General features: G+C 40.5%; 1 long non-coding RNA gene across 1 annotated transcript; it reads left to right on the top strand.

Moving 5' to 3' along the window:
* Window positions 1-1,479: 1,479 nt before the first annotated feature.
* Window positions 1,480-9,028, top strand: LOC116617763. The gene is made up of 5 exons (XR_007308101.1): window positions 1,480-1,724; window positions 2,637-2,896; window positions 4,713-6,411; window positions 7,873-7,906; window positions 8,321-9,028. It is a non-coding gene; the product is annotated as an uncharacterized LOC116617763 (long non-coding RNA).
* The last annotated feature ends 5,885 nt before the right edge of the window (window positions 9,029-14,913 follow it).

Genomic DNA, 14,913 nt, shown 5'->3' on the forward strand with positions numbered 1-14,913 from the left:
TGTGGAGATAAGCGGATCACTAACAGGCCGGAATCTACGATCTACGTAAAGCAAAACCCAAGCTCTGCATTGACGGGCGTCTAAAATGCACACAATTCCAGAAGCAACCCTTCTAGCACCTCACTTTAAAAACAATAACAAGGTCTGCTTTCTCTCTTTTATTTATGCGTTCTCTGGCGCTCATTACGTGGGGGTTTCAACGTCATAGTAATCATTAACAGTGTTAGGACAGCGGGCTTTGTTCCCGACAACAACAGGATAATTAATAAAAACAAACCCCGGCTGCACGGAACTCTACATATTAATACCTCGTGTAGGATAATTCTTTGACGTCTTTGAGCAATCCCTTGCGGTTTATGTCTGCACTAGTCATATTTTTATATGGCGAGATATCATCTGATTAAAGGCAAAGTCTTGCTCTTTCGACGTACGCAGATTGTTACAATTTTTATCTCCCCCTGCATGATTTAGTGGCACAGCAAACCGACGATAATTCCGTTCTCGGAGATCAGTAGAATTTTCGAGGCCCTGGTGTGATACTTGGTATAACATCTCAGCTCATATTTAGAAACCGTCGTTATTTTTCGCGAGCGTTCATTCGCGCCTAACTATTCTAACACTACTCAAGTCCGCGTGACACACACACAGTTCCGGAAGCGCTTTCATTCGATCCAAACCCAACTCAAAAATCAAGTTCCATAATATTTTATCCTCAACTGCAGCTGCCTCTTTCGCGCACTCATTCGCGCATATTGAGTCCAAGTCGTCGAGAACAGAGTCGGAGAGGTTGCCTTTCACGCAGTGGCCCAGAGGGTAGCTTGGATTAAAACTGAGTTGTGACTCCGTCATTTCCCACATTTGTTGTGTTTTTGCCTCCACGGCGTGCGAATACGGCGAAGGGCTTGTTATAGGGCCGGTAAGCGAGCAAGTCGTCGTGGTAACCTCCAGTTTCATTTCTAGTTTCTTCTCAGCACTCGATGCTTCTATTCGCTACTCCCGTGCTGTGTTAGCTATAGTCAACTTTATTTATTCGACACTTCAATCAAATCGTTGCTTTATAAGCCCTGGTTACCATGCTCTCCCGGTAATGCGCTATTTTTAGGCGTGTTTATTTCACACATTGCCTGCACGCTGTGGAATGTTCGGTATGCCTGACTTCCCCGTTGCTCTTCGTAGGCGGTCGCTATTCATATAATACTTACAGACAATACTTAAGCTTCATATAACTCACTGGTAAAAAAATAAAATGAAATATTCCTTACGACAGTTGGTAGAAAACACTAAAGATATGGTAAACAAAAAGAAGCTATTGAAAATTTCGAGATTAAACGATTACGGGGGTTTTCTAATAACAAAGGGAGAAAGCTATGCACTTATCCACACATCGCTGAATCACACTCTTGCATCATACCTCGCCAATATCGCTATAATTTGGCGCGCCAACGGCTTTTCTAGATCAATTGCGGTGGCATATATTATACTTTGAGATTTAAAACTAATCATAACATTGTTTTCACGAATATTTCTTTTAGTAAAATTGAATAGGAAAACGACGCGAACATTTGGAATTGAAACACACAGCTCCGCTTGACGTCAGCGATACTTCGAGAGATAATGAATTGTGGTCGCTTTGAACAATAAGTGTTGAAGGCTGCATTCTATGAGGTGGTGATTATTTGTAATATCATCATAACAATTCAGTTCCGGTTGGAAGGTTAAAAGAGGTAACACGTAATCTGGTAATTTGTGGGAAAAGGAACGGCGGGATCACGTGACTCACGTTAGGGTTGATGATGAGAATGCACTAACCGGCTATGCCATGCTGACGAGTCCTAAAAAGGACGAAACATCTGTCCATGGTTGCCTAGTCTTTTTTGCAGCCGCCCGAGGTCGGAGTCACGCAAAAACGCTCCGACCTCGGGCGGCTGCAAAGGAGACTAATGGTTGCCGAACGGCACGGGTTATAGACTGTGCTAGCGTCCCGTCTGGTCCCGACTAATGCCAATGTGTGTATGCTGTGCTGTAAAAGTCTTATTCAAAAACGTTAATTGTCAATAAGTATCGTGGCAGTCATCCGACCAAAATAGATGGTTTTAATGGAGTTTAGGGAGCGTCCATTAAATACACCTGGGGGGGGGGGATTATTTTTACTCAAGACACCTTAAAATTTCAGGGCCCTCATTTCATTCTAAATATTTGTTTCGTTGCCCCCCCCCCCCCAACTGGCAGAAACCCAAAATTTTCAGAGCCCCTCCTCTTTATGACCTCAAGCAACAAAAAAGGCTTTAAATCTGGAAAATGAATACTGCGAAGTTGCCCTCCTTGTCCCAGTTGATGATCCAGTCAAGTTCATTATTATTTCAGAATCTGACATCTCTTCTTCACAACTTTCGTCTTCGGCCTCCATAATTTTTTTGCATGACAAATTGTGTAAAATGGTGCAAGGTTAGGTTGCAGGGATTTTTTTCCTCAATAAGTTGCTTGCAGGAACTTTTTGTTCCAAATCAGCCCCCCCCCCCCCCCCCCACAATTTTGTGAAGGTTTGGGGGTTGTTAAGAGTAATTAACCTTCACATTTGTCCTGTTTTGATAAAAGAGATAACAAGACATTTCTCATTTGCTTTGATTTTATTGTAGGGCATTTGCGTTTCAAGAGCAAACTAGGATGTTTCTGTGAGCCGATCGACGATCAATCGTGATGCCATTATATAGCCTCGCCCCTTTGCTTCTCACGCTCTACATGGCTATGACGTCACTGGCCCTTCCTGCTCTCGCCCCCGAGAAGCCTGGCAGATTCTTCCGAAAGCGCCACAAATAGCGTCTGTCCCTTTGACTGAAGCGACGTCATTTTTGGCAGCCCTAAAAAAACATGCTTTTCTATCATCAAAGCTGTAAAGGTACGTTTATTTTAATAAGGTATCTATTATTCAAGATATTCAGACTGTAAGATATGAAAAATTTTTGATTTTCTGCGTGAAATAGGCAATATTTGAGAGGATACTAACGGCTATCTCTAAAACGGGAACGGGGAATCGGGGAACGATAAAACGGGGAATACTAAAACGGGGGATACTAAAACGGGGAATCTCTAAAACGGGGAATACTAAAACGGAAGACAAACAAAGGGCCGAGTCAGGAAACGAGTTAGGAACCGAGCTTACCAGAGCTTGGAAAAGGTCTTAGAAGTTGATAATAGGCGACGAGCACTTTGAGTCGGAGATTTTTATCCTGACAAGATTGTGTAAAAAAAAATTGACGAAGAAGAAAAACAATCTGACAAGACGGCAAGCGCCACCGATAGCCAAGAAATACATAGCTTATTTATATCGGACAAACAAACAAACAAAAGAATAAATAACAAGGGATGCAAATACCCCCCAAAAAAGAAAAACAATTTGACAAGACTGCGAGCGCCACCGATAGCCAAGAAATAAATTAATCGGACAAACAAACAAAAAAATAAATGACAGGGGAGGCAAATACCCAAAAAAGTATCTTTAAGATACTGCAGCTTCTTTGTAAATGCAATATTCTATCAAATCATCATAAAGCAGCACAGTGTTCACTCTTAATTTTTTTAGTTGACCGTGCGTGAGTGTTTCTTGTTTTCCCGCCTTTTGGAAATCGATCGATAAACTAATCGATATTCGTTGATTTGCTTTCTTATTATTTTAAATATTAAAAGCCATATAGTAAAACCTTTTTTGATTTATTATTGTCAGCGAATGCATACCAGGATAACACGATTCCTAACTCTGTTCCCGTCTTAGTGTTCCCTGTTTTAGAATTCCCTTTTAGTATTCCCGTTTTAGAGATTCGTCGTTTTAGTATTCCCCGTTTTAGAGATTCCCCGTTTTAGTATTCCCCGTTCTAGAGATTCCCTGTTTTAGTATTCCCCGTTTTAGAGATTCCCCGTTTTAGTATTCCCCGTTTTAGAGATTCGCCGTTTTAGTATTCCGCGTTTTATCGTTCCCTTTCCCCGATTCCCCGTTTTAGAGATAGCCGATACTAACCGAAATTTAACTACTCGCCCGAATCACCTTGTTCATATGACATCATGTTTGGCACAAAGAAAAACAGCTTTACGTAATCTTCCAAATGAGAAATGCTCCTTTTTTTCATAAATTGGCTATAAACCATCGCACTGGCTAAAGACACCAATTTAGTAAAGCTTTCGAAAACTAATTCGCACTTTGCGACTCGACTTGAGTTCTAGTAGAGTTCAAACAACGCTTCTTTCTTTTCAACAGATGATTCGTGCACGTAAATTTCGTTAAAGCATACAAGGAACTTAGAAGTCATATCCCTTGTGTAGCTTTTAATGCATTGTCAAAACCCATTCATGGTATTGTTGTCACAGAGTTTGAATCCAGCTTTCATGCATATTGCCTTTGCTATGTCAGATATTATTTATATCTAAGGCCCCAACACTCTGTGATTACCAGCCATTGAGACTAATGATTTACACATTGATACTAATCGACAAAATAACCTTCTCACTGTAAAGATGGAATATATTTTTTATATTCATTTGAAATTCATTGTAAACATAGCCAACCATTCAGCTGTTACACTGCGAAAAAAGTATAGACATCCCTTTCATTCTGAAACTTACTGTAATCTGTAAATCAGATACAACATATACATACATGCAAAGGGAAGTGTATCCTATAAGCATATTATTATTATTATTATTTTTATTTTTTTTTGCAGAGTAAGAAATACCACATTTTCTTCATGGATCAGCAGCTGGATATCCCACCGGTTATAAGTCACCAAGATTTGCTGCCAAAAAGTCTTCACAGCGACATTCGAGCCAAGAAGTCCAAACATCATTTACAAATATGCACATGAATGCTGTTAAGTTAGATGATAACTTAAGTAAAATGATAACTTAAGTAAAGCCCTGTAACAAATTTACAGCCATGCCCCTTATATTAATTCCTTTATACATTTTTTTATTTGGGGAAACCCCCTGCTATGGCCATGTAGTTTTGCATATTTTACATTTACAAAAAAGACCCTATCATAAAAACAAACAAATCTAAAGTAGGCCAATCATGCCACCGTTTTTTGCTCTCAGGCAATGCCAAGTCACACAAAGCATCCATTTCCATCGGCTTATTCAAGCGATTGACCAAGATATTTTCATTCAAATATTGTCAATAACATATCAGACTTCATTTGTAGTTGTTATTTTGAAGCTTCCTCATGAAAAAAACTGATATGTGAAAAAAATTCACCATTCTATGTTTTTACTTTATTGTTACACCTTTGCCATTGTCAACTAACAGCATCCTTTGCAATCAGATAAGTTATCTTTTCATATAGTTTATCAAGCATTGAACTTTAGAGGTCTTTTTTTAAGATTTGATTAAAGACAGCAAAAATTGTGCGACAGATACCTGTCTTTTGTGTGTGTGTTTTTTTTTTTATTAAGACTAAGTAGATAGGGAATCCAGATGAAACTCCCTATGACTGGCAGCTTGAAATTGTGTCTTTCCCTGAACGTTTCTTTTTCAGAGAAGGAAAGGCTGCTTTAATGTCATGTAGTTGGTTTCTAAGAACCAGGGCAATATCATCAAATGGCGTAGCAAAAGTCCTGTTGTTGATCTCAAAACTGTCCTGTAGGATTCTAAAACCTATAGCCATCATGGTCTTTAGTTTTGTTCCTGCAAAAAATAGCAAATGTAAGCAATATTACATTATATATGTAGTGTATGGAGTTGGCCATTCACTTTTGAAATATCAGTAACAATATTAAAGCTCTTCCACACTCACCTTGAAAGGAGGAACTTTAAAGTTGTTAGCGTTGAAATTCAGCGTCTCTTTTCAGCGTACTCATGTTATCAAGCTCTTGCCAACTATCTGCACACTTTCTACTAGCTCGTCTCGGCCAAACGGGTACGGTTTTGGTCCTCAGGGAAGAGTTTTTAGAGGCTTCCGAACCCTCCATCTACTCCAAAACTGACAAACAGAATTTTTCTGATGTAAGCAGCGAAACCTACTAAAACTACTGAAAACTTTTCAAAGCACACCTTTCTTTGATCGCTGGTGAAATAAACAGTATTTTTTTTTTGAGAAACGGAGATATTAGTAAAGGATCTGCCAGGCTACTCGAAGTCAGCATGAAGCGTCCGCCATATTGGAAAATGTGAGTGCTGACAGCAAGGGAGTAGCCTGGGGACGAGGCTAGCCATTATATGTAGCGTTGCAGAATGGTCCTCGTTGCAGAAGTGTCTAACCAATCAGATTGTCTCTTGTATCTCCCATACCGTCCATCCAATCAAAGTGCCTTGTGATCGTGTCTTGTACCTCGTGGAGATCGTGCTAAGGGGAGATCGTTCATAGGGTCGTGTTGGAATTGTTAACTTGGTGAATCACTTTTTTCAGCATTTACCCTTTATTCAAGGTAAGGATCTCCATTAATTATAATAATTTTTGGGTAGATGAAGTTCTGCTGAATATGTTCCTCTTGAAAATCTCTAAGCAAAACAGCGAAGACTATTGTAATACTTTTAAGTATTACAATACTTAAAAGTATTAGCTCAACTGATGAAAAAAGCAAACTCCATCCAACCTTAAGTTATTAGCCCAACAAAGTCATGGAATAATGCATGTTTAATTATGCTACTACCGGAACTCATAGTGAACAAATAATAAGGAAATGCGAGAAAAAATATAGAAAGCGCCCTATATTAGCATTGTTTAGAATCTAAGTGTTAGTGATTTTTTTAATTTTCAAACGCATTAATTCCTAGCTCTAGTGGGGTGGGATTTGAATGATGTTGAGCCATACTTGTGTTTAACGATCTCAAATAATCATTTTTGTATTATCTATAAGCTTATAAAGCGTTGAAATAGAGTTCTGTATTTGTATTCACTTTTATTGGACTAAAATATTTCTTCGCTGACCCTATTTCTGAACAAAAGCCTTATTATGTATTGCTTTGTTTTCATAATATTTATGGACACGCTTTATGAGTTATGGATGGCCTTTAAACATAAGGGTCTGTTGTAATCATCTTTATCCATTACCAACAGTTTTCCCTGCCATGCTAATTTTTTATACGCTTCCTTTGAACTTTACTAGCTTTATAAAGGTTTACCACCTAATAACAAAAACAGGATCTGGTGAATGTTGGAATTTTGGAAATTCCAAATCAAGCATGAAAGCAAAATAGAATAATTGTAAAGAGTTTTTAAGATGCAAAAAACGATTTGTAAAAGGTGGTAAACAGTTTCAGAACATGTATATACAGTAACTTGTGTTTGAAGTCGTCATACAACATAAAGTAATTGAAAAAAGATTAGTCACTTATTGCAATCATAAACATACAGAAATAATATCACATACATTTTTCAATATTATGCTGGAAAAAGCTTATATTTAGTCACAGATGTGAGTCATTTGTCACACTCTGGTTCCAATACTGTATATGCATATAGCTGTGTAGGCTAAATGTCACTGTGACTTGGTTTGCACTTTATTTGGAAAGTATGTGTGTGTATAAAGCCCCATGTGCCAAGCAAAAAGCAAACATTTGAACTTAACCCCTATGACTCCTAGACAACTTGGTAGAGGTTTTCAAGCAATGGATAAGATTATAGAAAGGGCTCTAATGGGTTTTTGGAGAAGTAGGACATCAACATAGTTTTGAAACTTGAAAAAGTGACCCAGTTTTTAATTTTCTCACACAAGCTCAAAATACACTAAAATGGGACTTCATGTGTATATGGGACTGGTCCCAGTTAGTCCCTTTTTGTGAGTTCAACTGTATGTTGGTCTGCACAACCCACATTGAGGTACTATGACGGTATTACACCACAAGCAAAATTTGTTAAAAAAAACTAAACATGTTCTGTTTAACAGGCTGGAATGGCAGAAGAACCAGGAGACATTCAAGGTAAAAGTCAAGCCAAACATGCAAACATGTTGTTAACCACTGATGTATATGTAAAGGTAGTACCGGGGCTTACTTTTGGTCGCCATGTCAAAGATTGTACTAAAACATTTGTTGTCACCGGTTTTCAAGAATTTTGTTATCCTAAATAAAAAGAATCTCTTTTTTCACGCAAATTCATGAAATGTGAGCTTCAAAACATTGAGCAAAGTACAACAGGGATTGGAAGAAAAACCTACTGTAATTCACACTTTTGTTGTGTCCAGCAAACATCAAACTACTTTGACTGACAATTAAAAAAGTCTCAACATATGTAAATTTTTTGTCATTCACCTCATCACCCAAGTTTCACTAGGATGTTTTTTGCTCTTTGGGTTTCTTCAGTGTCTTACACAACTAATGTATAACCCCTCCCAGGTCTTAATGGTGGCAGCAACCAATTATGTGCCATAGCAAGATTCAAACAATGACAACATGCAAGTGAGCACCATCACCTGATCCAAGTGCCAACTGTGCCAGAATGTGAACTTTTATCGGATCTGTATCGTACAGTGAAAAAACGTTGTTTGAGAAGCTAATCATCCACCTTTCAACTGTGATGGCGAGTATTGAGATTGCAGATGTAACACATCATTTGATTGTGACCTCGACACAGCTTGAGATCGAATCAGTACAAATAGGGTGCAAGTGCATATAGTACAAATGAAATCCCCCAGCTTTCTGGTTTGTCTGAAGTTGATCCGCCAAACTGTGACTCGCTTAAGCTGGCAACAATGAATCAGGTGGTTCCTGATGATACCCCCTGGTGAACCAGGTTAATATCCCTACCATTTTCTGTTATTAAAAATGTAGAAAATGGATAGGGAGGGGACCAGTAACCTTGCGTTGTCTCTTTTTATGTTTTATTTTAAGACTCCACAACCATACGTAGTAAACTGTATGTCCGATCGGGTCTTATGGAGGTAAATGACGGAGGATCGTATGACAGCAGTGCCGGAGATATGCTTTAAATATGAATAACTAGCGCAGATTTGTGTAGTAAATAAATACAGTTGTACTTTGAGTTGAAATGTCATTTGTTCTGTTCCTTGTTTAGTTCTTTATAAATTCAGTTTATAACCTTTAGTTGTCTTGTCAGTGTTTTTACTAGAAAACCTGTGGTAGCCCAGTCATAAAATGCATTTTTTTTTTGTCGTCTCGTGTTTGTGCAAAATACCCAAGAATATTTGCGCTATAGTCGATACCTTCTGCATAAGCTGTGTCATGGCCGCCATCTTGGATTTTGCGAGTCCAGCTCTCAGATCCATGTATTTGTGCAGTTGAAGGCCAGATTCCAGATTTCATTACTGTATATATTACCATAGTCTCTGTCTCTACCAAGTAGTTGTGCAAAATCATCTCAAGCCGGATTGATTTCGCTGTATTTACTCGTGTTTACATTTGCGATCGCCATGAATGAATCCCAAAGAAGTGACTACCTTAGTTTGAGACTATTGAAGAAAATCGTCTTCTACAAATCGCTGTGAAGAATCCCAAAGAAGTGACTACCTTACATCGGGACACTTGTCCGGCTACCCATAAGACACATTTTGTTTCCTTACTATAAAATATCTTGATCACTCTCATTGAATGACACGATTATTTTTACCAAGTAGATTTCAAATTATTTTGGTACTATGGTGCTTGTTTTTTGGTATTTTGGTCCTTTCTTTAAATAAGTTTTGTTTTCTTCCTAAAACAACTTTATCCCTCATTGAATGTCATTTTAATTTTATGGAACATTTTCAATGAAATCTAGAGCATTGTGTTGTCTTTAAAGTGTTGTTGATCTCGATCCTTAAGAATTATGTTACAATTTCAAGTCTGGATATTCTATAGCCCTCTCACTTACTTTAAAATAAAAATGTTTAAACAATATGATAGCATAAATAGATATTGTTGTTTACTTTGCACTTACATAAATGAAATAAGAAATTTAATCTAAATTATATTGTTAATACAATATGGCTCACTTTGGGTGTTAAAATAAATTTACCCCTAATTGATAGCACATTGAGGGCAGTGAACCAAAGAAATGTTTACGAAATATTTAACATTCTCACATTCTTAGTTTTCCTGAATTTTATTCCGGTGCTATCTCTGCTGCGGGGATAGTATTTGTAAGATAGGACCATCAGCCCCTACTACTTTAATGGAGCACACTTCGAGACCAACCCCATCTAAAGAGATGATGCTTCTTACCTTTCTAGCCCCAATCATTGTTGTGATATGGCATATACATATGGCATATACAATGAAAAAAAACAAGATAATACATGTTTTTATTATATCCATTTTATGATAGCTGAACAGAATAATGATTATTAGAAATAAATAATCCCTAAAGTTATCATGTTTGTAGAATCTGTACACAGCACAAGCAGAGGTTTAGTTAAGAGCGGAGACCATCGAATTTCTCTCTTTAGAACATTTTCCCTTTCCATAGCATAACCTTATTTAGGCAGCTAATCGCATTTTACCAATACTCACTAAACTAAAATTAGTCAAGCATCTTTCTTTCTAAGAGTGGCTTTAGTGTTTTGATTGTGCTATTTCTTTTTGACGAACTCGATATCTTAACTAACAAAATAGGGACAGATCCTGGGCAGCCTGTGAGGCTAGAAACTTATTTTTGCTTAGCTACGTCAATTCTTTGCAGATAAAACTCCACTACAAGGCCAAGACAACAGGAAGAAGTATTTCTCCAGCGTAATTGTTTCATGGGTACCCGCTAGTAATAGTATAATTATACACAGGAACCAATAAAGAACAGAACCTTAAAACATGTAGTGTTTTATGCAACATCATTTATTTATATAAAGTTGAAACAATGAATCTGTGTGGTCGGTACCGCTATCAAAAACAATATTTTGATCATCCCGGAAAACTTGAGTATTTTACCGAAGTAAGATCAGATATATTAATAACCACAGATATATCACTGTGGGTAATTTAGCATTTTCACCCACAAAAAGTTGGTTTGATAGGAGGGAGTACTGCGCCTGCATGCATTTAAAAATCGAATGACCCGGCTAAACGGACCCGACCTCCTATGCGATATTTTTAGAACAATAGAAGTGCTGAATGGATATTGAATAAGAAATCAAACTTCTTTGAAATTTATCCAACTTAAACACCATTCGACCGGATTTATGGATGTGGAAAACGGATCCAACATTACTATTTGAAAAAAAGAACGAATTCTTAAATGAGAATAAAATTCGGTGAGTCATGTCATAGTTCGCCTCCCTACAACGCCTTAGAAATAGTAAAATAGGCGTAGTCATAGGAAATAATATGCCTAAATCAGAGATTCTCTTTCATTATAGGGCAAATGTTTCAATACACAATTCAACAAGGCCCGTACCCAGAGAGGGGCAGCACCGCCCACGAGAGCAAAAGGTCCACTTCTATGTATTTATAGATATGTTAGAAGGGAGTCCTATTTTATAAGCCTTTGGCTTCTCTGGACTTTCTTGCCTACTTAATTTTATGAATTGCAACTCTATAAAAGGGGGGGACTGGGGGGTTTCATAGAAACGAGTGGGAGGCGCGGATTGCCCCTCCGGGCCTCCCAGCCCCGTCTTAGGCTTGGGAGGCGCGAATCCCCCCTCCGACCCCCCAGCCCCATTCCAGGATGGGGACTTTCAGTGACACCGAAACGCGTTTCGCGTAGATTAATAATTGCTGGTTATTAATCTACGTCGGTACCACTTCGCGTAGATGGGTAAATCTACGCAAAACACACTCCGCGTAGATGGGTAATTAGCGATGGTTAGCAATCATTGATCTATGTCGGGGACGCCAGCGCCTTGTGCTAGGACCTGAGGGCCGTGAAAACGAGGAACGTGGATTGGGCCGCCAACCTACGGAGCGCGGAATAACCGTTTTGCGGCCGTAAATTCAAAGCCGCTGGCGTGGCGTTTAAACCTGAGTTTTACTCGAACACCTCGCTCCCGAACTCCTCGCGAATTTCTCGCAGCCTCTTTTTCATCTTTTCGCGTGTCTTTCCTGCTTTTTTTCTCACGCGGTGCGAGGCCGTGTCGAGCTCTGAAGTATTAGCCGAAACTCTTCGTCTGAGATATGCCCGTCCTGCAGAGCCTTAGAGACCAGCTCGCTGATCGAGTTTTTCTTACTCTCCGCTAAAACCATCGTGTCTTCGTGTTTAGCCACCTTGGTCGTAAGACCCCTAGAGACTACCCCTGCGCCCGCGCCCACGACACCGACCAGCCCAGCGACCCCTGCCAGCGGACCGCCGATCAGAACCCCTATCCCACTCAAAGAGACCCCCACCCCGGCACTGGAAAGCGCCCCTGCAGCGATGCCGGATGCCACAGACACAGCATGGGTAACGGCAAAGGCGCGCTTATACTTCCTCCGCACCTGTCGATGATGCGTTATCTCGTTGTCTAGAACCGCCTGAGTGTCACATATTTTCTGGAGTCGGAAGCTTTGCCCCTCGCCGCCGATGCTTGCCGGAGCGGTAGGCGTCATGTGCGTACCCTTCGGGGGGCAGACGCTGGGAAGCGAGGGGTATATGGCACCGCTTCTAACGTCGCTGTTTGCCATGCTTGTTATGTCGGACCTAGGTTAGCTCTAATACGAGGCAAACAGGCTTACCCTTAAAGTCCACCCGTCTACCGCGGTCATCCCTGATCCATATTTGGATACCCGAGACAAACTCAGAGGAAGATGCTGCGGCACAAACGGGGACGTCGGGTCCATAGACGACTTTCTCGTGCGGCCTCCCGCGGGTTTCTAGGCAAGCGAGAATGTTTGAAAGTTCGCCTAAGGCGAGGCATTGCGTGCGGTCTACGATATCGCAGCAGATGTAGAGGGCGTCTATTTTCGGCAAAGCCACCTTAAGTGGGGGCCCCCCCAAGGGCAGTGCGAGGCCCCGCTCCCCCAACTGATCGTCTTTAGCCTCTAGGCCAAATAGTGCGCAAAGTTCGGCATTCAGGAACGCAACGCCATTGGACGTGAGCGCGATCTTCCCGGTGAGGGGATCCAGCTTCGCGGTCAGAATCTTGCTTTCAGCGCGGTTGATCGTTTCCACGATGGACTCGGCCGTGTGGTGCCGGGACAGGAGGGAGGCTATAGTCGTTATCTGATGCTCCCGCCCGAGGTTATACCAGCTGTTAAACAGCGAGCACTGCCGCAGCGCCACAAAGCGTGGGCGCCTTATCGGCCGCTCGAAGAAGAGCGTCTGTTCGCCTTTTTGGTGAGCACAGTATGTAGGACCACCATTGTGTTGAACATAGCCCGCCTTCGTGTTTAATAGGGCTGAGCATGGATTGGGAAGGCTGGCGGATGCTGAACGAGGAGGCGAATCCCCGAAGGGAGGTGGAAGAGACGAATAAGGCGGCAACTGCGGCGGGAGCCTCTATAGCCGAACATATCAAACACGCTATAGCCGAACAAGCCAAACGCGCAAAACCCGGTTTCCCTAGGTCTCTGACCCTCGCGCAAAAGCTGCTCTACGCCGTGCCCGCGACGGGGCTGGGAGGCCCGGAGGGGCGATTCGCGCCTCCCACTCGTTTCTATGAAACCCCCCAGTCCCCCCCCATAAAAGAATACTGGCAAAATAAACTGTGAACTGTTCTGAGCCACAATAAAAACTCATAAAACAGCAAAACTAGTAATGAAGTGAACAAAGCCCCTTTCTAAATCATAATTCAGAAAAGGTTCAATAATTTAGATACACCTTTGTGCAGATTTTTTCATTTTTAAATATAGTCTCGGTCATTATTTCGTTGTCTAACGTAATAAATGGAAATGGTCCTGTGTGCGTTTTTTTTTTTCAATTTCAACGCTTATAGATATATTTTCAAAATGCCTTGTTTTCCACCTGTGTATGCTTTTCGCGGTTTACTTTACCGATTAACAACTATTATTTTTGCGCATTTGTTGCGCCCCCCCGCCTCCCCTCTCTCTCTCCTCTCTCCCTCCCTTTATCTCTCTGACTACTGTTTAGTGTCTTTGTCTATTTGTTTGATGTGTGTTGCTTAAGAAAAACTGTAAAACGATTAGGTTCTACGGTAAAATAACATAATGTATGCATATTTTGTTTAGAAAGCCGATAGTGATGCAGGATTTCAAGTTCAAAATTCTCAATTCTGTCTAACATATTCACATTTTGTTAATCAAGTATGCAAGAAAATTTCTATTGTTCTGCGACGGATCATAATTTCCCGTCCATAGGATTTTCTTTTTGTACTAACATACACGAAGAACATACGCGGTTACAGGCATGTAGCCAAAACTTTGAGCTTGGATTCGTTTACCCATTTAGATGACCATTTGCTCTTGGATATTTCGCCCCAGCTCGCAGTGGTACTTGTATATTTGTATATGAGCGGACATGCCGGTTGAGTCGGAGGGCTTCCATATACTTTAACTAGATTTCTGGGGTGCATACCCCATAAACATTCTCGCGGTTCGTTTATTATGCTTGCGAAAAATGCAGGAGAAAAAATCCCTTTTAAAACAGTGCACATGAAATAGGGAACGATTAGGTCAAAAAATATTTTATTTCTGGTCGCGATTCTACCTCGAGAGCACGCGGGCGGGTGATTTTTATTTATTTTGTTTAATTTGTTTATTTATTTCTAATAATAAAATCTGAATTTCACGTGGAGAAAAATGATTCATTCAATCAGAGGCACTATTGCGACACCAGCCCTCTCTTCTAAGCCAACCCTCTCTGATAAACTAGCCCTCTCAAATAAGCCATCCCTCTCTAATAAGCCAGCCCTCTCTGATAAACTAGCCCTCTCTAATAAGCCAGCCCTTTCTGATAAGCCACACCTCTCTAATAAGTCACCCATCTCGAATAAGCCACCCTTCTCTAATAAGCCACCCCTCTCTAGTAAGCCACCCTTCTCTAATAAGCCACCCTCTCTAATAAGCTACCCCTCCCTCACTAATAAGCCACCCCTCTCTAATAAGCCACCCCTTTCTAATAAAAGTCA

This window comes from Nematostella vectensis, chromosome 5 (genome assembly GCF_932526225.1).
Source record: "Nematostella vectensis chromosome 5, jaNemVect1.1, whole genome shotgun sequence".
Taxonomy (NCBI): Eukaryota; Metazoa; Cnidaria; class Anthozoa; order Actiniaria; family Edwardsiidae; genus Nematostella; species Nematostella vectensis.